The following is a 25,817-nucleotide window of genomic DNA, read 5'->3' on the forward strand; positions in this document are numbered from 1 at the left end:
CCGCAAACTGTTTGCTTTTATTATATTGCCATGAAATATGTGATGTTACTTTCCATTAAAGATAATTGTACAGTGTAATTTATGGTAAAATGCAGGCAGCTGTGGTTAAATTATTTCCTACAATCAAATGAATTCCCTCTATGGGTAAGGAGGGACGAACAGCAATTGTTACCTCGCCATTCACAAAACCAAAATACAACTCAATTTTGTGCAATGGCAAAGGGAAAGACTGTAAACCAATACCTCTAATCAATACGAAATTACCTGTATCAGATGGCAAAACAGACTGACAAATAAAGCTTTCTGATGCCCCTGTGTCACAAAGAATTTTTACAGGAACACGAGAAGAGCCACCAACCAGTGAAACAAACCCCTCCGTAACGAATGGCACATAATCTACTAGACTACATGTAACCAACTCAGATGCATCACACTGCACAGCTACTGTGTGATCAACTGGCGTTGTACACTGAGCACTGATGCACATTTTCACTGGAACATTTTTGGAGTTACCCTTTGATCGCACAGCAGGAGTAGAGGAAGCACAGAGGCCAACTTTGCCTCCGTCATTCTTTATTTTATCCAATAGAATGGGGCAATTTGCCTTCCAGTGGTTTTTACCAAAACAATAATTGCAATCTTTTTTAGGATCAAACCCAAAAGGTTTGAAATGCACGGAATTGGTGTTGGAATTAACAGAAGTATTCGTGCTACCACTGCCAGGACGACGGTCCTTGCAAGTGTCAAAACCCAAACTAGAAACACACGATGGAATTTTGTGAGTGAGCGAGAAATTATCGGCGAGGACAGCAGCATCAGATGGTGTCTTAACCTTCTGTTCGTTAAGATAAGTGGCTATACGATCAGGCAGTGTGTTTTTAAACTGCTCCAATACCAAAAGGTCACAAAGCTTTTCAAAAGTATTAACGCTTTCGGCTGTAAGCCAACGTTGGAAGTAACTGGTTAAATCCCTGACCCATTCTGCATACGTTTGCTTGACAGTTTTTTTCCATGAACGCTGTCTGTACGCTTCAGGAATCAACTCATAACACTTTAACACGGCCGCTTTCACAGTTTTGTACACCTTTCGTTCCGAAGAAGGTAGAGCCACAAATGCCTGCTGTCCGCGACCAATTAAAGATGTCTGTAACAATAAAGTTTTCTCCTCATCACTCCAGTGCTGCTCAGATGCAATATTTTCAAACAATGAGAAAAAGACATCTGGGTCCCACTCGTTAAACTTAGGCAGGAACTTTACCATATTGGCCAAGCTGTTGGAAGTTGGTGTAGAGCTGCCGAGGTTCCCCTCAGCCGCCAGCTGGAATTTAGCGGCTCAAACTCACGTTGCTGCTCTGCATTTTTGAGTTTATGCATCTCCAACTCGCGTTCCCTGTCCTTTTCTTGCATTTCTAATTTGCTGCATTTTCAGTTCGTGTTGCAATTTTAACAACTCCACTTGCTGCTCATACGACAGCGAGGTCACCATCTGTGAGTGAGCAGCCGGCAAAGTTGGCTTCGCACCAAGGCCCAATTCCCCTTTCTGCCCGCGCTCCCTCCCGCCCCTCGGCAGGCAACACCTGCTTCTTAATCAACATCCCCCGAATAAAAAAAAACAAGTCCTCTTTTAATGCGGTCTTTGGCAATGCTATATCAATTTCATAGTGGTCAGCAACACTATATAATTGATCCTTGGTGAGCATGAGGAACAATGCCTCCGAAGGAGCTTTAAAAACGCTTCAAGATTACTCATCCTGCTGCAACAAATCCAAGTCACCAATACAATATTCAAACTGGCCACAAATAGGCACCAGCGCGTGCCACCAAACAAATACTAACCCTGGCTCAAACAAACAAAACACTTCCTCAAACAATTACCAAACAAATCCGATAACCAAACACAATCAAATCCAAATTATTTTGGCAAAGTGGAATGCCACTTGTGCTACGAGACAGCAGCAGAGATTCCCCCTAAACGTTTACCCCCCACTAAACTGACCTGTCTTCATACTGGGCCCCAGAGCAAGGATCATTTACTCACCAATACCATTGGACCCGTACTGTCCCGACAGATGCCAATTCAGCTGGATTTCCCAGGCAGTGCCCTCACCCAAGTTTCAGTGACACAGCAGCCTAAACCCAACGCAGCGCGTTCTGATTGGGGAAAATGCAGCTCCGCGATCTGCCACCCCGCAGCGCAAGCACAAACACACTGCCACTCCAAACAATCAAAATAATAGGCCAAAAGGCTCCAAATTTCCAAAACAATATTCCAAAAAGTATTATCAAAATGAGGAAGTTTACCAAAACAACTACAATATTTAACCCCGAACCTTCCAAACGATGTGAAACTCCCCACAAACAAACACAGGAAGTTTACATTACCAAAACGCCAAAATCCAATTCACTATCAAAGGTTTGGACGAGCCCCCATATTGTCGTGCCTACTTGTCTCAAAATAAGCACAACATAAAGGGAGTCCACATCGTTGTTCGGGTTAAATAGTATTTTAGTTAAACATAATTAAGAAATAAGAAATAATAAGCATTTAAAGGAAAATAATAAAGCACTGGTTGGCCCATGCAGGGCCTCCATGGCACAAAGCAAGAGTTACCCAAACCAAAAGCCCCGATAGCCAACTCGCGAACACTGAATGGCCATGTATTTGAACTATCCCAGCTGTCTAGACCAGGTGTCTTTTGTGTGGATCGTCTGGCTTTGTCTGGTATGATTTTCGCTTCGCTTGTGAGAGATCCAAGGTTGAAATCCTGGATAAGCTCAGGGTTGACCTTAAATTGTTCACCTGTTAGAAAAAAAAATTAAAGGAATGCTGGCTGCATCGTTCTTAAAGTGCTGGTCTCATGAAAATTGCATCATAAAATCTCTGGCTTTCTGTGTGTAATGTGCTCAAATAGGCTATAAAGTCATAGGGCCAGTGGCGCAATGGATAACGCGTCTGACTACGGATCAGAAGATTCTAGGTTCGACTCCTGGCTGGCTTGAAAATTTTAAAGGGTGGTGTAGTGGTTCGCACTGTTGCCTCACAGCAAGAAGGTTCTGGGTTCAGTGGCTGGTGGGGGCCTTTCTGTGTGGATCATGTTCTCCCCATGTCTACGTGGGTTTCCTCGAGGTGCCCTGATTTCCCCCACAGTCCAAAGACATGCAGTTAGGTTAACGTGGGGTGGCCTTGGGCTGAAGTGCCCTTGAGCAAGGGGCTGAAGTGCCCTTGAGCAAGGTACCGAACCCCTGACTGCTCCCCGGGTGCTCTGGTGTGGCTGCCCACTGCTCTGGGCGTGTTTGCGTGTGTTCACTGCTTCAGATGGGTTAAATGCAGAGGATGAATTTCACTGTGCTTGAAGTGTGCATGTGACAAATAAAGGTTTCTTCTTCTAAGTTAGCGTATAAATAAAAAAATTCGTTCAAAAATACATTTTTGCATATGAATTCTGCTCCAAAAATCACTAAAAGCTTGTCCACTATTATTATATCGCAGTGATTTACAGGTTAGCGGTGCTGCATGCGTGACATCATGTGCACCAATGCCTTTTTTTGTGTCCACATGGACTCTATACTATTCTCTGCAGTGGCGTCCATTCTTGAAACTAATTCTTTTGAAAGAGACAAAAAGGCTCTTCAAATTCATCCTCAATCTTTGGTTGGTTGTCTGAGGATGATTTAGAACCTATAGCCATGGAGAAAGAGATGGACAAATATACAAGCCAAGTTGCTCGTGAAGAAGAAGAGCAACAGGGGGGCAGCCAAGATGGCATCAGTGTAATATGTGATTTGTGTAGCTCCGCAACATGATGAATGAAACCTAATGTGCTGAATTGCTAAATATGCTTAAGGGCTGATTAGAATTAACCTAATTGATAAACTAAATAGCAACTACAAGGACCTCGCTCAGAAACAATTTTTTAATCCTTGTTTTCTTTCATTTTATTCACTGTTATCCAGCTTGTGCCTTGAGTTAACCATTCAGTGAACCTGCTAACTAAAGGAGAAGTGAACATAAGTTGGTAAGCATACTTGCTACTTTTTTCAGGTTATTCGTCAATATGGAAACAGAGGAAGATAGCTGCGCTGTAATGGATTTGTATGCCAGAAAGTCTCTGAGTGAAAAGTTTGAACCAGATGCTTTACAAGATGGAATGGAACAGTGTTTGGTGCCACTACCAGAAACTCCGAAACCACGACCAGCCAAAAAGTCGAAGACACGTGCCAATGACGAGGATTATAAAGAGGCTGTGCCCATCGTGTTTTTGCTAATAATAATGGAAAGAATTGAAAAGATGCAAGAAGAATCTCTCAAACGGCTGCAGTCACTTGAGGCAATGGTTAAAGATAATACAAATCCCATTAAAAGTGTCACCGACGTCCTTGATTCTATGGGGAAACAGGTAGAAGACGTGACAAATAAAGTCGTCGCCTTACAAAGTAAAGTCCACATCTTAGAAACAGAGAACAGTGTCCTCAGAAACAATGCAGCGACCTGGATGCCTATAAAAGAAGATTGAATCTACGAGTGTCTGGCATTCTGGAGCAAGCAGGTGAGAAAGTGAAGAATATCATTGCTGACATTTTCGAACACGTCTCCCTGGACATCGTGGACCAGCTGGCTTACTCAGTGGACATTGCTCACAGATTAGGTCCCTGCTCTGCAGAGGTGCGCTCCAGCCATTGCATCATACAGTAGTTCAATTCCTGTCACGAGCACACAGGGACATTGGCAGTGGCATTTCCAAAACCCAAGGGCAGTCCTGAGATCACTGAAATATGCACAACTCACAACAAACCCAAGGAAGTGTGCAATTTGGTGGGTGGAAGTACAGTATCTGGGCTTTCACTTGGGTCATGGGCAGGTGCATCCCTAAATTGATAAGAATGCAGTGATTGTGGCCTGCCCAAGACTCAAGACCAAAATGGGGTGAGGCAGTTCCTGGGGCTGGCTGGCTATTACAGGAGGTTTTTCCTAATTTTTTTTTACTTTACCAGCCTGCTGACTGAGCTCACTAAAAAGGGAGCACTAGAGCTCAGCTAGTGAAAAGAGCAACTGTGCAATGGAGGACAGAGCCATGCAAACGGGCTTTTTCACAGATTGGAATATTGTTTCTCCAAGACCCTCAGTGTAGACATAAATACACAAACAAAACAAGCATTGATTTTAAAAAAAGCACACACACACAATACCACACAAGCAGAAACAGCGCAAATTGTATGAGTGCAAATGGTAATAGTAACAGTGCAAAATGGCTAAGGATATGGGAGTATCTGCAATATGCAAATCATGATCCATTTACAGGATGAGTCGTGAGCAGATGTTGAGGTGAGAAAGTGTCAAAGTGACAAGTGCTTTATTACTTGACAATACTACAGATGAATTTTAGTAATAGACTGAGTTATTTGGAGATAGGGGAGAGAGAGAATTCAGCATCCCGACAGCATGGTATATAAAGCTGCTCACCAGTCTGGTGGAGCTAGCTTGGAGGCTCTGGTACCTTTTTCCAGAAGGCAGGGGACTGAAGAAGGTGTGTGAAGGGTTAGTAGGTCTATGTTTTGGTTGTACATGGCTGCCTGCATCACTGTCCCAGTCTGTAATGTCAAAACAGTTCTGAAGTGCAGAAGTAGCACCTTCTGGCTGCACACGTACGTGTATCTCTTTCAGAACTGATTTGGTCACTTTCACCCTTGGCCTGTATGCTGGCTTTAGCATAACTGTGATGTGGTCAGAGAGTCTGAGGTGGGGGACGGGGGCAGCCTTGTATGCTCCTTTGTTGTTAGTGAAAACAAGGTCCAGTGTATTATTTCCTCTTGTCGGGAAATCAACGTTTGTGTAGCTTGGGTAAAACAGACTTTGGATTGGCATAGTTAAAATCCCCAGCAAGAATAAGAAATCTATCTGGGCGGGCTGGCTCTTGCTCACTGATAGTTTGGTACAGTTCACTTAGTGCTGCCTCTCTGTTGCTGTTATTAGTCCTGGGTAGAATGTATACAGTTACTAACAAAATAGCTGTAAATTCCATCAGCAGGTAAAAAGTTCAGCACTTCATGATCATAAACTCCACCAGAGCTGAGCAGTGTTTAGAAACCACTATCATATCCCGACACTGAGCATTGCTTGGCCTTGCCTCCCACTCCACAGGCTCCGTCGGCTATGTGGCACATTAGCCAGTCTAGCTGTATGGCGGAGTCCGGAATGATGTTATTTAGCCATGTTTCTGTGAAAATACAAACACATTTTCTCGTGTCGCACTGGGTGGCTCTCAGAAGGTGTACATGGTCCAGCTTATTGTCTATGGAGTGAACATTGGCGAATATGATGGATGGTACTGCCAGTCTATTCGGATGAGCCGCTAGCCTAGCCCATGTCCCTCTGCACTTTCCCCTTTCCTGCTTCCTCTCACAATGCCTGCAGTGCCCCCTCTCCTGATAGGAAACAGTACTTGAAGTCAGTGATGTTGTGATCTGGCAGAGTAGGCTGAAGCTCTAGAGATTTTGTTCTTGTGCTGCTTGTCAAGCTGTGTTCACTTGTTCTGCCAATATTCACCAAAAACTGGCAACTGTACTTGTGTCTTAACATACAAACATGTAGACATAGATGAAGAAACATTTCAAAACACCATGTTATTGGGTTTGCGAGGGGCTGCTGCATCCATACATGCCGCCATCTTGAAACCATCTAATAACCATTAGATAAACCAACTTTTTTTTTGAGTGTGTTGCAGGTATTAAATTCTGAGTTTGTTTATTTTTACAGAATACAATTAAGTTGGTCAGGAAAATTATTGAAAATCTCTTCTTTGTCCTTTTGTCAGTTAAATAAAGGTTCACATGAATTAACACATCACAGATATTTGTGTTAATTGCTTTTTGGAAAATATCTAAACTTTTCTGGAAATGGGGTTAGTATTAGTCCATATGGAGATTATAACTAGGGGGCGGGTCACTCTGACAAGGCCGTTCCTGATTCGCTGAGTGAATCTACAGCGCTGGGCTCATTCAGTTTGCCCAAAGCCTCATTTTATATCATTGTTTGTTTTTCTTTTCTTCTTCTTTATGATGGTGCTGTTGTACTTGGCTTCACAAAAGTCCAAAATAGTAATCTTTAAAACATTTGTTAACCAAAACAAGACCAAAATAGAAGCCAAAACATGAAATATTATCCTGATTTTTTTCTTTGAAAGACAGGAGGGCTTAGTCCTGCTAGTCCACAAGCTGCCGCTGGTGATCATACAGTTGAAGATTAGTGGGGAAAAAATTCTCCTCATCTTTCTCTAAATCTTCAACTGTCCAGTTTCAGTGAGTCTATTGCCGTTGTATCCTCAGATTCCGGTTCTTGGCTGACAGGACTGGAACTTGATGTGGTTTTCTGCTGTTGTAGCTCATCCAACTTAATGTTCGATGTGTTGTGCATTTTGAGATGGTTTTCTGCTCACCATGATTGTAAAATTTGGTTATTTGAATTGTCAGAGTGTAACACTTTGGCAGCTTGTGTAATTTCTAACAGCTGGAATACAGATATCACATTTCTGTATGTTGTATATATCAGATACTCACTGTGAATGTCTGAAATTCCTCGTGGTGTTTGCCATTCAGTGGGGCATAGTGGTGTTTTCTCTGTTTCAGATTAGGTCAGGAAAAAGTGCAGACATTCTCTTTTCATTTAATGTTTTGGTTTATGATTGTGCTGTTACTCACCTGAAAGCTTTTAGTATCAGCAGCTTGTTTCATTTCCCAATATATAACCAGAAAAAAATATATATATTTGGTGTTTGTTCTAATTAATGTCTATTATGACCCTGTAAATATTGTTGAAATCATGTACGTTGTTTGACATGTCACCTGATATCAACAGTAAATATGCTCTGATTAATGTAAAAACCCTGCCCCATATGGTGGTGTGACTAACTGCCTCCTAAAGACATTTTACAGGGCCATGATACTTCATTAATTCTCTGTAGATACTGAAATACTGCATGAATGGAGGTAGATATAACATGTCTGCATAACTCTAAATTATTTACATTTAAGTCAGGTAATGTGGTTTCTTCGCTGCTGTGGATGTTCATGCAGTGTTGGTTGTCCCTGTCTCTTTGTTTCTGTTTCCTTTGCAGCTGTGTGTAATCAAACCCAACCTCCTTGTGTGGAGGCCACTGTGGTTTTATTTTACACAAGTCTCTGAAAGTGCTTCGAACATCATTTACCAGATTTTAGTGTAACATAGATACAGTACATCCAATCAGATTTGGGCTCAAAAATATATTAAACAGACCTACAAGAGACACACATAAAGAACACATATAATATATATATAATATATATATATATACCAGGAACGACCGCGTTCCTGGTAAGTTACTGTTCATTCAATGAAGTGACGTCATATGCGAAACACTTGAAAGTTCATGGCATTTCTGGCTTCGTCTACTTTGCAAAGTGTAACAAGTTTTTAACAATTTTTTTTTTATTCTGCAACAAAACTAAAACCAAAGCATGCCCCCTCAGGGGTGTGTCCTTCAAGGCTGTTCAAGTGTAGCCGATTACAAAAGCAGAATTTTGATCCATTGTAGCCCAAAGTCGGCAGGACACTTGTGAAACGAATGGGTTTGATTTGTACTGATGAAGAGAGGTAACTTCAAGCCAACAGGATGGTTTGGTGTCTGCTCCATACATTTTGAAAAAGATAAATTTGTCATGCAGATTCATATAGAGGGATTTGAGCGATGTCTGGTACGCGGAGCAGTTCCTACGATCTGGAAACAAAAGTCAGAAGCGCCATCCCAAAGAGCTCACCACACAGTAAGTGTCAAGCTTGCATTTAGCCTGTTGCTTGAATTTATGAGTTGTCCATCAGCATCGCCAGACCCATTTTACTGGGGCACGTGCCCCAATATATATCTGCTGTGCCCCAGTAAAATTTCCTGATCACATTTCAGAAACAGTGATGTATTTGGCACTGCGGAATCAGTTACTGCAATTACTGTTATTTTTTACTAAAACCCCGATGCTGTAGTTGAAGGAGAGGGTGTAAAGGCTGTTTGTGTTTGTGCCTGATTCAGTATTTGAAGAAGGAGGAGCTGCTTTTTGTACAACACTAGATACAGATGCTCCAGCTGTTTTGGCTATAGCACACGTGGATGAAATGCCGAAAGGAGAAGAGAGAGGTTGTTGAGAGAGTTTATTGTGTTTCCAGGCAGTATTTGATGGAAGATGGATATGATGTGTTAATAGTAGCTGAAGATACAGTATTAATTGAACAGCGCACATTTTGCTCATGTTGTGAGAGGATCTCATTCAGAGCCTATCAATACAGAAAAAGTTCTGTGTAGCTTCCAGTAGTCAATGACCATGCTGCTCCACAATGTGAGTGGTAAGATGGCAGTCAGATGGTTTCACTCCAAACAGTGCTCTAAACATGATTTAGCGAGGCTAGTGGAGCTCGTGGACACATTGCTTCTAAATTGTTGTTAACAACCCTAAAGATGCCGAGTGTCAAGCATTTGGGTGTAAAATAAACCTGATCACTGATCATTTTATGTGACATGCTTTTGTTTTTATTCACAGAGAAACGAGATCTTTGTCGACGGCAAGAATCACACTGCGATGACAACAGGATTGTTTACTAGTATCTGTGTCAGTACTGAACATGTGTTATCGAGCCGAGTAGATTTAAGAAGAAGAAGCCTTTATTTGTTACCCGTACACTCAAGTACAGACTGAATCACACAGTGAAATTTCTCCTCTGCATTTAACCCATCTGAAGCAGTGAACACACACAAGTGAGCATTGAGAACACAAACATACCCACAGCAGTGGCCAGCTATGCTACAGCACCCAAGGAGCAGTTGGGGGTAAGGGTGAAGCGTTAAAAAAAATTTTAGGAACATGTAACATCACCTTGTTAACATGCATACCAAGTTTCAAATCTGGATCATGAATAGTTTTAGATATATGGTCCAGAAATGAACATTGCTCTGAGAAACTAAGTCAAAATCAATTTTTTATGTAAAAATTTGAAAAATACTTTTTTCAAAAATCCAAAATAGCAAAAGGCACCAGTTCACATGTTGCTTGATGTGTCTGATGACACTATTGACCCTTCCCACTCACGTGACCTTCGTAAACGTGACCGCCATTTTGGACATGAAGAAATAATGGTTTATGGCACAGACCCTTTCGGTTCTCGCTCATCTAGCTGCTACAATGACTGCTTAGACTGCAACAATAATACCTAACACACATTTAAGTATCCGTCATAAAGACGTGAAACTCGTCGAGTGATGAGTGTGTTCATTGATAAGCTAACACAATCTAAAAGTAGATATACCATCACACTGCCCTGGCGCTGTGTACAGTTTACCTTCTATGGTTTGTGCACTCACTATTTGCCATTACTTTCTCCAACCCAGTGTTCGAACTATGCCGATATTTTCGGGGGGTCCCTTTTTTTCCCTTGGGGGGGGTGCTTGCGCTTTCGCTTGTCTCAGAGTGCGGATCTCCAAACATATGAGAAGCCTATCTTACGCACATATCACGCGGACTCCACACCTCCACACACGCATCGCGTCTGAAGTCATAACTCATCAGGGGAAATCGTGTCCGCGTCAACAATGATACCACACGCAAGAAAAAAAAAAAACAGTCAGGCTACTCAACACATCTGATCCACAGCAGAACCAAAGCATCACTGGAAATCATGTCAACAACCAATCTTCCATTTCAACACGCGTCAACAAACAAATGGCACCACAAACATGAACGAATTGGTCAGGCTACCGATTCCAAACCCACAGCAGATGAATAATTAAATGCATCTTACCTTAAAGCAGAATCAACCACAAAGGAAGTCTGTTGGCACACTTCCTTTCTACTAGTTTGTGTCCCCAACCTGGCAGCAGCAGTCGTTGTCATATCGGTTTATTTTATCTTTGATGTAAACACAACACTTCGGATATGCAAATGCTTCCCGTTACACACGATTGCTATGTCAATAACCATCATTTTGCCAATATTTTAGAGACCATCCATCTTCTCCGTCGGTCAGCATCTGTCAGGATCCGATAAAATGATAAATCTTGCCTTGTGTGTTGATGGTTACTACATCCAGGTGCACAACAATATAATGGCATGATGGAAGTCTTGCTGAAAGTAAAAACTTTCTTTGATGGCTATATTCCTTTCGATGCTTCGCCGTCGTTCCTCGTTGTTGGCTGTGGTAGACTACTGGTAGTTCATGTCCAAAATGGCAGCCGCATTTGTCGTGACATCACGTGGGATGGGTCAATACTATGCTATAATACTGGCCACTAGGCGGTGTGTATGACTGGTAATTACTGACGCTGGCCACTAGGCGGTGTGTCATCTCATCTCATCATCTCTTGCCACTTTATCCTGTTCTACAGGGTTGCAGGCAAGCTGGAGCCTATCCCAGCTGACTGCTGGCGAAAGGCAGGGTACACCCTGGACAAGTCACCAGGTCATCACAGGGCTGACATATAGACACAGACAACCATTCACGGTCAATTTAGAGTCACCAGTTAACCTAACCTGCATGTCTTTGGACTGTGGGGGAAACCGGAGCACCCAGCAGAAACAGAGAGAACATGCAAACTCTGCACAGAAAGGCCCTCGCCGGCCACGGGGCTCGAACCCAGATCTTCTTGCTGTGATGCGACAGCGCTAACCACTACACCACCGTGCCGCCTAGGCAGTGTGTATGACTGGTAATTACTGACACTGGCTACTAGGCGGGGGCGGCACGGTGGTGTAGTGGTTAGCACTGTCACCTCACAGCAACAAGGTCCTGGCTTTGAGCCCAGCGGCCGACATGAGCCTTTCTGTGTGGAGTTTGCATGCTCTCCTCATGTCTGCCTGGGTTTCCTTCGGGTGCTCTGGTTTCCCCCACAGTCCAAAGGCATGCAGGTTAGGTTAATTGGTGGCTCTAAATTGACCATAGGTGTGAATGGTTGTTTGTGTCTATGTGTGAGCCCTGCAATGACCTGGTGACTTGTCCAGGGTGTACCCCACCTCTCACCCATAGTCAGCTGGGATAGGCTCCAGCTTGCCTGTGACCCTATAGAACAGGATAAGTGGCTACAGATAATGGATGGAAGGGCTACTCGGCGGTGTGTATGACTGGTAATTACTAACATTGGTATGGTGGCAGGCACACACAGGACCGTAACCATCAGAAAACAACCTGATGGGTTTCTTTATGTATCCACACTCTATGCCTATGGGGCTCCACTCGCTTTTGGGTGCAGGAGCGCCGCTATTACGTGCATTATTCATTTTGATAACCGTATAATAAGGACCTGAAAAATATGTTCATCTTTTATGAGCAAACTCTAGAAAACTCTTTAATGGTCTTTCATAACACAATTTCTTAATATTAGTATGTTGATAATGATGATGTTGAGTGTTTTAAATATTTCCTCAATTGCACTTTTTTTAACGAAACCTCAATTGTCTTTTCAAAGTCAAAGCTTGAATCCCCAGAGCTACATGCGCTGCATTCGGATGAGGAGTCCGTTCCCAGGAGGTTCTAATCCCACTAGGTCTTGATCCTGGGTTTTCGTACCAGGCAGGGTATTCATTGTATTATATTTTGTTTTCAAAATGATATTATTTTTCCAAGATGGGGTTTTTTTGTATTCTTATCTCAGCAATGTGCACGGTGGTGTAGTGGTTAGCGCTGTCACCTCACAGCAAGAAGGTCCTGGGTTTGAGCCCCGTGGCTGGCGAGGGCCTTTCTGTGTGGAGTTTGCATGTTGTCTGTGTGGGTTTGCTCCGGTTTCCCCCATGGTCCAAAGACATGCAGGTTAGGTTAACTGGTGACTCTAAATTGACCGTAGGTGTGAATGGTTGTCTGTGTCTATGTGTCAGCCCTGTGATGACCTGGCGACTTGTCCAGGGTGTACCCTGCCTTTTGCCCGTAGTCAGCTGGGATAGGCTCCAGCTTGCCTGCGACCCTGTGGAACAGGATAAAGAGGCTAGAGATAATGAGATAAGATGAGATCACAGCAATGGTGAAATCGAATTTGTAAATAAAATCACTGCCCTGACTCTACTCATCAGGCCAGAGCTATTCTCTTTCTGTGTCTGTTTTGAACAACATAAGGAAACAGTAATGTAACTATAATGGTAAAGAAATAACACAAAAGAGGCTGGCTATGATATAAGAACATTCTACAACCCAGAAACAGATGGGAGCTCTGCTTTTAGGCAGTGCCTCATTCTATATACAGAGCCTCCAACTCTCCCGCCGTGAGCGGGAGATCTCCTGCTTTAGGGAACATTTAGAAAATCCTCCCGACCTCCAGCTGACAACATAAAAATCTCCCGCCCGCCCTTACTACACATGATTAGTTAAAAAAATATATAACTTGATACGTTTATGTTGACGAAAATTAATAGTTGACTTTCTGCTTTTCGTGTGTCTGACATTGTATGGGTGGACTCAAGTGTGTACCCCGTGGTATATGCCAATTCCCCGGTCAGTACACTGATCGGCGTAACGGGGGGATTGGAGTGAATGCCGGAAGCATGCGCTCGCAGATCAAGGGCGTGTATGAATGGAGCGGAATTTGGACGACCCTATATCTGACAAGGTTAGATCACCAGACCAGACAGATTCTAATGAACTTGTCTGACTTTTTTTGTCTGATTTTTACTAACTTAAACTTAGAAATAGAATATTATTAGAAGAACATCATCAGAGGGTCTACCACTGGCAATTTATAATAGTCATAATTGACATTAACATTGACTTTAGGCATATTAAAGTTTGGTCTATAGTCACTGGATTTATCTAGATCTGTTACTATTAATAAGATTTAATTGACACAAAATGTGGTGAATCATTCATACTGTGTATATATATATATATATATATGCTCAAGGGCACTTCAGCCCAACGCCACCCCATGTTAACCCAACTACATGTCTTTGAACCATGGGGTTAACCAGAGCTGACACAGAGAGAACACGCAAACTCCACACAGAAAGGCCCCCACCAGCCACTGGGCTCAAACCCAGAACCTTCTTGCTGTGAGGTAGCAGTGCAAACCACTCCATCCCCCTGCTGCACAAGTTAATACATTTTTAAAGTCTCCCCATCAGGAAATTGAGCCCCTGTCTTCTGCGTGACAGGCAGAGATACTGTCCACTATACTCAGAAGGATGACACAATAACCCTCATTTATCAATCTAATGTAGAAACCAGCGCAGATCAAAGTGTAGAAATCACCGTATGACAGGGTTCACATGTGATTCATGAAACGTTTGTATCTTGCCAATCACAGTGTAAGAATGTTTGGGCATTGATAAATGTGGTGGGTGAAAACCATTGTCATTTAAATATCACAATCCTAAATATTATCGGTTTAGAGGCCTTGCTCCTTGACTTTACGACATGGAGAGGTGTAATATGGTCAAGAAGAGAAACTTATCTGCCCTCAGAATAGAAGCTTTAACATCACAAATCCAATGGAATAAATGATTTCTATTTGGCAGCCTGAATAGTAGCATCACAGGAAGGCAGAAAAATGTGGTATGGAAAGCACTTACTGCTGTGGTCAACAGCGTTCCTGTCAATAATCAAACTCCAGCTGATGTTTTCATATTTAATTTATAGGCCTACATCCATGATATTGGACAGATCACACAGCACTCAACTGTTCCTTTTCAAAATTCAAAACCCCCACACCCCGCTTGCTTATCTATCTATCTATCTATCTTTCTTTCTTTCTTTCAAAAAAGTTTGTTGGTCAGACATTTCTCTGCCTGTGTGCAATCGCTAGCAAAGCTGTAAAGGTGTAAGAGATTGGCCCAGGCCACCTTACTCTATACCAGCTTTCTGCACCTCCAATCCAGTGTCACTAACCTGATCCAGTGTTAAGTGTAGATCAGGTTTCTCTTCATTGACGCATAAATCTTTTGCCTTTTACTAAAGATTTCTGTGGAGGCTTTGCTCTGACGGAGCTGAACATTTCTGGTAAACAAATGTTAGAACTATTGATCTTTTTGCGTTGAAGCACTCGCCTCTCTCACACACCCCACAAGCCGATGTCTCTCTTCAAAAGGATCCAGCTGTTGGTGGCGGAGTCTACCTGTGTTTACCTTTCTGGATTTTAATATTTGAAAGTGGTATATTTAAAGCTATTAACTGCAGTAAATTATCACTTCTCAGCCTTTTGGTTAAGATCAAGTGTAGTAGGTGTTCTTATCAATTTAATATCTGATATGTTCTCTAAATAAGGATATTATATCAAGCGATTTTTTTTTAGAATGGTTGGTTGGAATAGGGGCTTGTTCTTTTGGCTACAGCCATCAACATGATGTTATAGTACCTCCAGGAATGGTACCTTTGTTCAAAAAAAAGTATTTTTTTCTTTATTTAACACACTCTTTTTAAATGAAATTGATGAATGGGTTTTTAAGAGTAGTGAGTTAAAATAGGAATTTGGTTCTTTTATTCTATATGCTCATGTGGTATTATAGTGGATTTAGGAATAGTTACCTTATTTTAGAAAAGAAAGAAAAAAATCTTTATTTTACCTGCCCTAACTTTTTCCTTATTTTCTGGTTTTCTCCATGTTCAACAACACAGGTGTAGAATTGGGTGTGGGTGGTATGGGCGTGTCCCTACTAATATTTCTGATTGAAGAAAAAAATCCCGCCCCATGCGCGGGACACAAAGGGTTACTGTAGGTTTCCATTGGGCGAAACACCACGCCCAATTCGCTCATGAATATTCACTCTGGGGGCGTGGTCACGAAAACAGCAAGCCCATGTCAATTAGCAAGTGCGGTTGCAGTGCAGTGAGCGGCTGCTCGCGAGCAAACTGTCCTTGAGGAATGTAGCGTTAGATTAGCTTGTAAAATGAATCAGTTAACAACAGTTCGGATTCAGTGTGTAAAAACGACAACATGCGAATATGACTGTTTTCTAAGTTTGTGTGGCATGTAAATAACAATCTGACAAAAACTGGAGTTCATTAAGGTCACAAAGACATTATTAAATCATATCAGATTGTGCTAATGTTGGCTAATATTGCACCGAGTCTTCTTTGTGAAGTGCCTGCAAACTTTAGCAGCCCACTAACCCTGAATTTGAAGCACTTCAGTTAAGACCTGCAGAGCCCTGACCAAGTTCCTGTAACATGACACATGTAAACAACAACAACAACAACCCGATGGTGATGTGGACATTGTTCGCGGCCCAGACACCTTTTAATCAAATCAAACATTTTCACGGAATCAGCAAAACAGCCTCCGCCATCTTGATCAGAAATGTTTGGTTCCTCCGCCTCTCTTTTGAAAACTTTTTTTAAGCATGTTCTGAATTGAAGAAACACATTTTACACAATTTCCCTCGACCAGAACACTATGTGCGCTTCAGCAGAACCCTGTCCCTCCCTCCGCTCTGGGCTCAAGGACACAACAGAAGGGCAATAATATACACTTTCTGCTTGTAGCTTTTGAACCGTTCGCCCGCCCTTTGGCGTGTCTTCACAAAACCTGGCTAAGCGCGCTGCATCACTCTCACAGTTTCCCCCAGGGGAACTGTTGTCTCTAGTTATTATTAGTGATGCAGTGCACAGCACGCGTCACTATTGTTCGTAACAACAACCAATCAGAATTCAGATACATTCTGTTGCCAAGTAAAATTATAACTTTCCAATGTATCAAAAAAGTTCTCGAGCGCTCATGCTATTTTACCGTTAGACCAATCACTATACACATAGTGTATAGTGAATGGTCTAACGGTAAAATAGCACGAGCTATTTTACCGTGAGACCAATATTATGGTCTACCCATAATACTGAAATGTCATTACGTTGCAAGCGTTTGACTTTGGGGCAGACCCAGCAAATTATTTCAAACTGAGCAAACACAAAAGAAGTTTCTGTTGCGGAGATGAGAGACGGCTGAGGAACAAACCTAGCTATTTTTGAGTGGCGGCCCTTTTTCATCCTGTTGTGGCAGAGCCCCAGTGGCCTAATGGATAAGGCACTGGCCTCCTAAGCCAGGGACTATGGGTTCAAGTCCCATCTGGGGTGTGAGGTCAGCAGAGTGGCGCAGCGGGAGCGTGCTGGGCCCATAACCCAGAGGCCGATGGATCGAAACCATCCTCTGCTAGCTGGTGGTCTTTTACTCCAACGTTTTCCAGAAGGCAGCTATTGCAGGCTCCAGACCCACAGAAAGTGAGAGGTCAACAGCGGGAGCATGCCGGGCCCGGAGGTCGATGGATCGAAACCATCTTCTGTTGAGTCTGCCAAATTTTACTCCAACGTTTTCCGTGACCCAGTGATTGTGGGTTCAAGACCCGTGTGGGGTGTGCAGAGTGGCGCACCGGAAGCGCGCTGGGCCCAGAGCCCAGACGCCGACACAGTCCGCTGCTCTTTCTAGCCACTTTTCTTCCCAAAATTCCCAGCAGAGGCAATAAACGTCATCTATCTGTCTTACTAGAAATTTGGTGGCTGGCCTCGAAAATTGTCCATCAGGAGGCCTGATTTTCAGTGCTCTGTCACTAGTTTGCCATTGGTCAGTGCTTTGTATCACGCAGACAGGCACATAGGGGTGGCACGGTGGTGTAGTGGTTAGCGCTGTCGCCTCACAGCAAGAAGGTCCTGGGTTCGAGCCCTGGGGCTGGCGAGGGCCTTTCTGTGCGGAGTTTGCATGTTGTCCGTGTGGGTTTCCACTGGGTGTTCTGGTTTCCCCCACAGTCCAAAGACATGCAGGTTAGGTTAACTGGTGACTCTAAACTGACTGTAGGTGTGAATGGTTGTCTGTGTCTATGTGTCAGCCCTGTGATGACCTGGCGACTTATCCAGGGTGTACCCTGCCTTTTGCCCGTAGTCAGCTGGGATAGGCTCCAGCTTGCCTGCGACCCTGTAGAAGGATAAAGCGGCTAGAGATAATGAGATGAGATGAGACAGGCACATAGGCATTATGGGAGTGAAATAAGGCCCACCGCATCTACCAATTGTTATCACAGTATGTTACTCATGTGTACGACTCACAGATCAGAGCTCTTTAGGTAGCAAAGATCCTGGTCAGTGAATCAGGAAAAATCAGAGTGATTTCATGGTTTTCTAACTTTTTTCCACATGTTCTTCTTAAGCACAAGACATAAAACGTAATTAATCAAGTGCCCTGAATTGTACACATACAGTCGTTCATTTTCTGTACCCATGAGCTATCTCAGGGGTAACCCAGACACATTCAAACCTCTGGGCTATTCAGAGTTTTCGCTTGACCTTCTCTAGGTCTAGGGACTGGGGCAGGAACCCGGAGCACCCGATGCCAATCCTCACAGGCACGAAGAGAGCATGCATGCTCCAGGCATAAAGGCTGCCGGTCACCCACTAGTCTCAAGCCCAGACCCTGCTTGGTGTGAGTTGACACTGCTAACCGCCGCAACATTATGCGGCCTATGTAAATTCAGTACAAAGCTGTGCTTTCCAGTGTAAAATTGCTTGGCTACGACTGGCAGTGTACATGCTTCCAAAGAAAAGTCTACTTACTTAAGTCGGGGTAAAATGCCTTGTGAGCAATTTGTGAATGGAATGAGGACATGCTGACATTAAAGCCGGACGTTGCAAGTGTTTGACTTTGGTGCAGACCCAGCAAATTATTTAAAACTGAGCAAACACAAAAGAAGTTTCTGTCGCGGAGATGAGAGATGGCCGAGGAACGAGCCTAGCTATTTTTGAGTGGCTGCCCTTTTTCATCCTGTCGTGGCAGAGCCCCAGTAGCCTAATGGATAAGGCACTGGTCTCCTAAGCCAGGGACTGTGGGTTTGAGTCCTATCTGGCGTGTGAGGTCAGCAGAGTGGCGCAGCGGGAGCGTGCTGGGCCCATAACCCAGAGGCCGATGGATCGAAACCATCCTCTGCTAGCTGGTGGTCTTTTTACTCCAATGTTTTCCAGAAGACAGCTATTGCAGGCGAGGAGTGGGCAAGGAGATGTTCTGATTATTTAACAGATTGTCAGCTACACAAGAAATCCTGCCTCAGCCAGCCCCAGGATGTTTGTGCGCCGCCACCAGCCTTCCATCCCCTGCCCCTGGCCCAGTGGTTTGAGGAAGTGCATGCCAAGGATGGTTTCGGCCGTGGACCTCCACTGTGTGTTTGGATGTGTTCCACTTCATGAGGCGGTTCGCTGACGGTCTCACCACAGAACACCATCCACTGTATGGTACGTTCTGTTCTAAATTGTCAAGCACAATTTTTGAGTGGGACAAGCAGGATATCTGTCATCTGAAGGAGGCCAAGCAGGCAGAGCTGAAGAAGAAACATCCTGGCTATGAGCCAACAGATGCTCAGGTGTTGGCAACCATCAGCACAAGTGAGCTAGCGAGGCACTGCCGCAGGAGAACCCGAGGGGTAGAAGAGACCCGTGCACTCATCAAAAGTCTGCTTGACTCCATGTGGCAGCTGGTGGACAGCACTGGACTGCACCTCATCAATCACAAGAGTATGCCTCAAGTGTGGGAGATACAGCAGAAACACCTTGCCTGCATCCAGGATCCACCAGGAGTGCAACTGTACACCAACATTGGGTCAGGGGTGGAGAAAGGGGACAAGACACTTGACACTATTTTTTCCTCTTTTTCTCTTCTTTTCCCCCTTCTTTCCCCCATTTTCTTATTTTTCTTTTTTCTTTTCTTCCCCCCTTCTTACAGTCCATTATGCCCCTCGCCTGGCCGGGAAGGCAGCTATGCCAGCCACTATACCACCAACGCTGCAGGCCTACCCTGGGGACACATGCCTAAGTGCCATTGCTTCTGTATTTGAGGCCCAGGCAACAGCTGATCGGCCCAAGAGCTGAGGTTTCTGTAGTGTAGTGGTTATCACATTTGTCTCACATGTGAAAAATCCCTGGTTCGAAACCGGGCAGAAACAGCGGTGGGTTGGTTTATTTATTTATTCATTTTTTGAGCGACTGCTGAGCTGTGATCTCTGCTCTGACCGTGCCAACTACAGAAGCAAGTGTTTGCTTTTCACCAGCCAAGGTATGGACACATTTACTGAACAAATCTTACACAGTGACTCTCCAGTTCTCTGTTTGTGGACAAACATACACCTGTCGCTTGTTGCCAACGAAAGGAAAACACACAGGAGCCTGTGTTGTTCACGGCGCTGAAAAAGCTTTGCGTGTTTTCTGCTGTGCAGTGGTTTCCCCTTTCACCTGACAAGCGAATAGACGCTCCTGAGAAACCTGGCAGAGCCATGCTTTGCCTTTTGAGCTCTGCTTTCGTTAACGTCCAGTTATCACCTTGCTAAAATCAGGTACTCTCGAAACAGCCAGAAAGACAGACCCTTAATGTGACCGGATTGCTTTCTGTGGATTAGTGGTTGTCATGTTCTCCTACGTGCAGATGACCATCGGGACAAAACCTCATTTGAACGGTTTCCCTGCCTCTCTGGTTTTCCATCAAGGTCCGTGACAGCTGCTTTAAAAACAAAATCAAGCATTAAATCTACATTTCTGTTGAATGTGGAAGCATGGACATTGCAATTGGTCACAAGGAGGTGGTGTTCTCAAATACCACTTGGTTGCTCGTTTACGGAGTGAGGTCAGGTCAACAGGGCTGCACACGGCATCAGAACGCTGCAAAGTGGCACTGACTCTGGAATGCTTCATCATGTATCAACGAGTATTTGCCAGCCAACATTCAGACACATTTGCTTATTAACTCTAAAGCCGTGACTGTGCAGTTCTCCGTTTGTGGAAAACAGGCAAAGTAGCTTGTCGCCAACGAAAGACAAACACGCAGGTGCCCGTGTCCTTCAAACACGCCCAGGTTTGCGCAAACTGATGCTATTCGACTACATGCAATGCGAGCGGAAAGCAGAAGGAGCAGCCCTCAGTCACCTCCCGATCCGTTCCTGCTGTTTCCTCCCAAGTGCCTCGCCACACTATCTGCCTTTCATCAGAGCAACGAAGCGTGAAAGGGTGTGCGTTGGCCCGGAATTGAACCCGAGTCAACTGCTTGGAAGGCAGCTATGCCAGCCACTATACCACCAACGCTGCAGGCCTACCCTGGGGACACATGCCGAAGTGCCATTGCTTCTGTATTTGAGGCCCAGCACTGCAAAAAATGCCCTCTAAAAAAATAAGAAAAATATATAGTGTTTTAGGGGGAAAATCACTTATTTTAAGCAAAATAATCTGCCAGTGCAGCAAGATAATGGGACTTGGTAAGATTTCTTAAAACAAGAAAAAAATATGCAAGTAGTAAGCATACCAAAAATCTTAAATTAAGCATAAAAAGCTAGTTTTTATTTTACTTAAGATTTTCTCTCTTATTCTAAGCCATTTCTTCTGATTTTCAGTAATTATTGCTTAGAAACCAATTTCATCTGAGCAAATATTGCTCAAAATTAGAATTTAATAGGCTTAAAAACAAGGCAAATGTGCTTGATTCCAGCTTATTTAAAGGCTCAAAACAAGTTGGTTTTTCTTAGCTAGAATAAATTTCCTGTTTAGGTGTGATGAATGTAGGGGAAAAATAGACTGGACAAGAACTTCAGATCTGCATTTTTATTTTTATTATATCAACAAAATGCTGCAAAACACAAGTTGGCATGAGAGGCATAGCAGGCTATGGGGCAGCAAGGAATTAGAAGAGGGCCTTCAATGAACACAAAAATAAAACTTTGGTCTGTTTCACACAATGAATGTCTCAGGCACGCACACCTCACTCACATGCACTAGCTAAGAAAGGCCTACCAGTCAGCTTTGGCACATTTAAAGGCCGTGGTTTGGTCTTTCTCATGAATCTTATCACCCAAGACCTCGGTCTGAAGGATCGAAAGAACAGATGCCACACATTTTGGGTACGTCATATGAAAAGCGTAGTAGTACGCCATGATGTATAGGAAGGATTCCCCAAAACTGCTCCTAGGGAATGATGCGACAGGAGCATTTCCAGCGCAGAAAAAGCAGTCTCCCTCTCCCACTAGGACAAACGGTGTGGCGAGTGGCCGTCTTCTTAGGTATACGCCTGGGTCCTCTGTGGGCTGAACATTAACACACAGTATTACTTAAGTCCAACCTCCTCCAGACACATACTGGATTAACTCAAACCTGCAAATAGAAATAACAAATAGAAAGTTGCAGAAGGTTATGGAATAAATTTTATTTACCGGTAGAACATGAATGAGTGCCTCTGATAGAGATGCCATCTTCTTTGGTGCGGGGTAACCGGAAGGGAACATAGCTGGCAGTGAGATGATTAGATGGCTTGCTCATCTGGGGGGGGGGGAGTAATTTGAATTACTCACAATTACTCAACAATAAACAGTGACAAGCCATCATCATGGAATTGGCCATTTCAGAAGGATTCCAAACCCTTACCAGCAGGAAGTGCCAGCGGGGGCTTCAGTGCCTTCTTGTAGACGCCATAAAAGGTGAGTTTGGTTCTGAAGTCTGCCCAACGCTCCCTCAGCTCTTTCACGTAGTGCATGTTGTCCTTCGCAACTATTCGTCGCAGCTCAAGAACCTAGGCATTTTATTGCAAAAAAAGTGGGTAAACACAACTCATGTTTTAACATACAGAGCTATAAATGTAATGAACATTAATTTTAAATGAAATTAGCAGGTACACAGATGAGTAAAGCTACACCACATTAACTTAATTTACATTCAAGCATCATCATTCTTACCTTTTAAGATGTTGATGGCCACACTGTCTAATTTTTCCATGACATCCATATTCCTGTTGTGAGCAAAGCAGTTTATTTTCGACAACTCATTTTAGACACTAATTTACCATCTTTTTCAAAACATGCAAGCCATACATTGGGCGGAGAATAGTGCAAAGTTACCCTATCAGATTTTTAACCAGGCAGAATTATTGTTTGGGGAAAGTATCCAATTAACACTTGACACATACAGCATGTCTGTAAGTCGGAGTATAGCCGCATTACTGTACACCAGAAACGACCAAAGCGATGGAAGTTATTATTTCTCTATGGAGGGCCGGCGAACTCAGCGACCAAAGCGAATTCGCCGGGGGCGAAGCGAAATGGGCGACCAGAGCGAATTTCAGAAGTTAAAAGTCAGTTAATATTATGTAATGAACTATGACGTGGTTCAGCGAAAACCAATTGGAATGTTCATATCTTCGAATGTCCCAGGCTGACAAGCCAGAGCCGTTCTGTGATTAGCTAAATCAAACATGTCAATATCACGTCCAGAGCGAATTTATGGCGAAACTTCTTCAACGACCTCAGCTACTTGGTCGCTTTGGTCGTTTCTGGTGTACACGTACAGTTACTCAAAACAATCAATTGTATGTTCAGACCGAAAACGACCAAAGCGTGGTCAAGGACGCTGAAGAAGTTTCGCAATGAACTGGCTTCATTCGCTCTCAACGTGATATTGACATGTTTGATTTAGGTAATCACAGAATGGCTCTGGTTTGTCAACATGGGACATTCGAAGATATTAACATTCCAATTGGATTTTGCCAAACCGAGGAAAGAAATGCACCAGATATAACATTACAGCGCCCAATGCTGATTGCTAAATCTCCGCTTAGCATGCTGTAAGCACAAAAATTAGTCTAGGAATTTACCATTTAGCTTAAGAACAATTACTTGTAATAAGGCACGAACACAACACTCACTATATATAGGCCTACTATAAAACTGACCAGTGGAGCACCATCTGCAAACCCGAGAGCAGAGTCCGTCTCTGAGCGGAGTGATGTCCGTGTGTGTGTGGGGGGGAACTAGCGGATTGAAGTCACGTGTCATGCAGATGGGTCCCTAACTTGCTAACATGCAGACCAAAGGCAAAACCTAGAGCTTATACTAAGGGATTCACGCTGCTATTCTGCCCGACCGTTGCCAACAAAAGACAGCGTATGCATGTATAAAATGTAATTAGCTGTGTACAATAAATCATGCGAGGTTACCACATCAGGCGAACATGTACCGTATAGACCCCTTTCACTGATGTCACCCGAAACCGGAAGTAAACAGACCCTGCGCCATTTTGGAAGACCAACAAACTCGTGATTAGGGGGAAATAACGTCAGCGGTATGTGAACCCACGAGAATAAAGTGCAGTGGCAAACGACTTAAACAAACAAATCTGAGCTGTTTTATTTATGATTTACTGGCCCAACAGTAGGCTTGCTCTCCCTCCTATTATATAAATAAAACATAGTTGTTGTGTAGGCATATATCATAAATACATATGTATAACTTGGATAAATTAACCTAAATTATGGATACCTTAATAGTGTGTGTGTGTGTGTGTGTCTGTGTAATACTGCATGCTGTGTGTGTGTGTGTGTGTGTGTGTAATACTGCAGTGTGTGTGTGTGGGTGTGTGTGTGTGTGGGTGTGTGTAATACTGCAGTGTGTGTGTGTGTGTGTGTGGCAGAGGTCAGACAGGAAAAGTTGAGAACCTGGGAAAGCAGCATGGTTGCCTCATTTCCCTCATTCTCAACCAATTGTGTGAGCATCTGTCTGTGTGTGTGTGTGTGTGTGTAATACTGCATGGTGTGTGTGTGTGTGTGTGTGTGTGTGTGTGTGTAATACTGCATGCTGTGTGTGTGTGTGTGTGGGTGGGTGGGTGTGTGTAATACTGCATGCTGTGTGTGTGTGTGTGTGTGTGTGTGTGTGTGTGTGGCAGAGGTCAGACAGGAAAAGTTGAGAACCTGGGAAAGCAGCATGGTTGCTGCATTTTCCTCATTCTCAACCAATTGTGTGAGCATCTGTCACAGATAATGGATGGAAGGGCTACTCGGCGGTGTGTATGACTGGTAATTATTAACATTGGTATGGTGGCAGGCACACACAGGACCGAAACCATCAGAAAACAACTTGATGGGTTTCTTTATGTATCCACACTCTACGCCTATGGGGCTCCATTCGGTTGGGTGCAGGAATGCCACTATTACATGCATTATTCATTTTGATAACCGTGTAATAAGGACCTGAAAAATATGTTCATCTTTTACGAACAACCTCTAGAAAACTCTTTAATGGTCTTTCTAGTTTCATAACACAATTTCTTAATATTAGTATGTTGACAATGACGATGTTGAGTGTTTTAAATATTTCCTCAATTGCAATTTTTTTAATGAAACCTCTATCGTCTTTTCAAAGTCAAAGCTCGAATCCCCGGAGCTCCATGCGCTGCATTCGGATGAGGAGTCCGTTCCCGGGAGGTTCTAATCCCACTGGGTTTTGATCCTGGGTTTTCGTACCAGGCAGGGTATTCATTGTATTATATTTTGTTTTCAAAATGATATTATTTTTCCAAGATTTTTTGTTTTTGTATTCTTGTCTCAGCAATGGTGAAATCGAATTTGTAAATAAAATCAGTGCCCTGACTCTACTCATCAGGCCAGAGCTATTCTCTTTCTGTGTATGTTTTGTACAACATAAGGAAACAGTATAGTAACTATAATGGTAAAGAAATAAAACAAAAGAGGCTGGCTATGATATAAGAAAATTCTACAACCCAGAAAGAGATGGGAGCTCCGCTTTTAGGCAGTGCCTCAATCTATATACAGAGGCTCCAACTCTTCCGCCGTGGGCGGGAGATCTCCCGCTTTAGGGAACATTTAGAAAATCCTCCCGACCTCCCGCTGACAACATAAAAATCTCCCGCCCGCCCTTACTACACATGATTCGTTAAAAAAATATATAACTTGATACATTTACAGTATGCTGACGAAAATTAATAGTTGACTTTTCGCTTTTCGTGTGTCTGGCATTGTATGGGTGGACTCAAGTGTGTACCCCGTGGTATATGCCGATTCCCCGGTCGGTACACCAATCAGCGTAACGGG

General features: G+C 43.5%; 6 non-coding genes and 1 pseudogene across 6 annotated transcripts; all 7 read left to right on the top strand.

Moving 5' to 3' along the window:
* Positions 1 to 2,926: 2,926 nt before the first annotated feature.
* trnar-acg (transfer RNA arginine (anticodon ACG)) lies at positions 2,927 to 2,999 on the top strand. Its single transcript has one exon. It is a non-coding gene; the product is annotated as a tRNA-Arg (tRNA).
* An 11,900-nt stretch (positions 3,000 to 14,899) lies between these two features.
* Positions 14,900 to 15,006, top strand: LOC132896634 (U5 spliceosomal RNA; annotated as a pseudogene).
* Positions 15,007 to 15,175: 169 nt separating this feature from the next.
* On the top strand, positions 15,176 to 15,367 carry LOC132897710 (U2 spliceosomal RNA). The gene has a single exon (XR_009656365.1). It is a non-coding gene; the product is annotated as a U2 spliceosomal RNA (small nuclear RNA).
* A 1,619-nt stretch (positions 15,368 to 16,986) lies between these two features.
* trnar-ccu (transfer RNA arginine (anticodon CCU)) lies at positions 16,987 to 17,059 on the top strand. The gene has a single exon. It is a non-coding gene; the product is annotated as a tRNA-Arg (tRNA).
* A 7-nt stretch (positions 17,060 to 17,066) lies between these two features.
* Positions 17,067 to 17,138, top strand: trnam-cau (transfer RNA methionine (anticodon CAU)). Its single transcript has one exon. It is a non-coding gene; the product is annotated as a tRNA-Met (tRNA).
* A 1,689-nt stretch (positions 17,139 to 18,827) lies between these two features.
* On the top strand, positions 18,828 to 18,899 carry trnam-cau (transfer RNA methionine (anticodon CAU)). Its single transcript has one exon. It is a non-coding gene; the product is annotated as a tRNA-Met (tRNA).
* Positions 18,900 to 19,832: 933 nt separating this feature from the next.
* Positions 19,833 to 19,905, top strand: trnav-cac (transfer RNA valine (anticodon CAC)). The gene has a single exon. It is a non-coding gene; the product is annotated as a tRNA-Val (tRNA).
* The last annotated feature ends 5,912 nt before the right edge of the window (positions 19,906 to 25,817 follow it).

The sequence above is a fragment of the Neoarius graeffei genome, chromosome 1, assembly GCF_027579695.1.
Source record: "Neoarius graeffei isolate fNeoGra1 chromosome 1, fNeoGra1.pri, whole genome shotgun sequence".
NCBI classification, from domain to species: domain Eukaryota; kingdom Metazoa; phylum Chordata; class Actinopteri; order Siluriformes; family Ariidae; genus Neoarius; species Neoarius graeffei.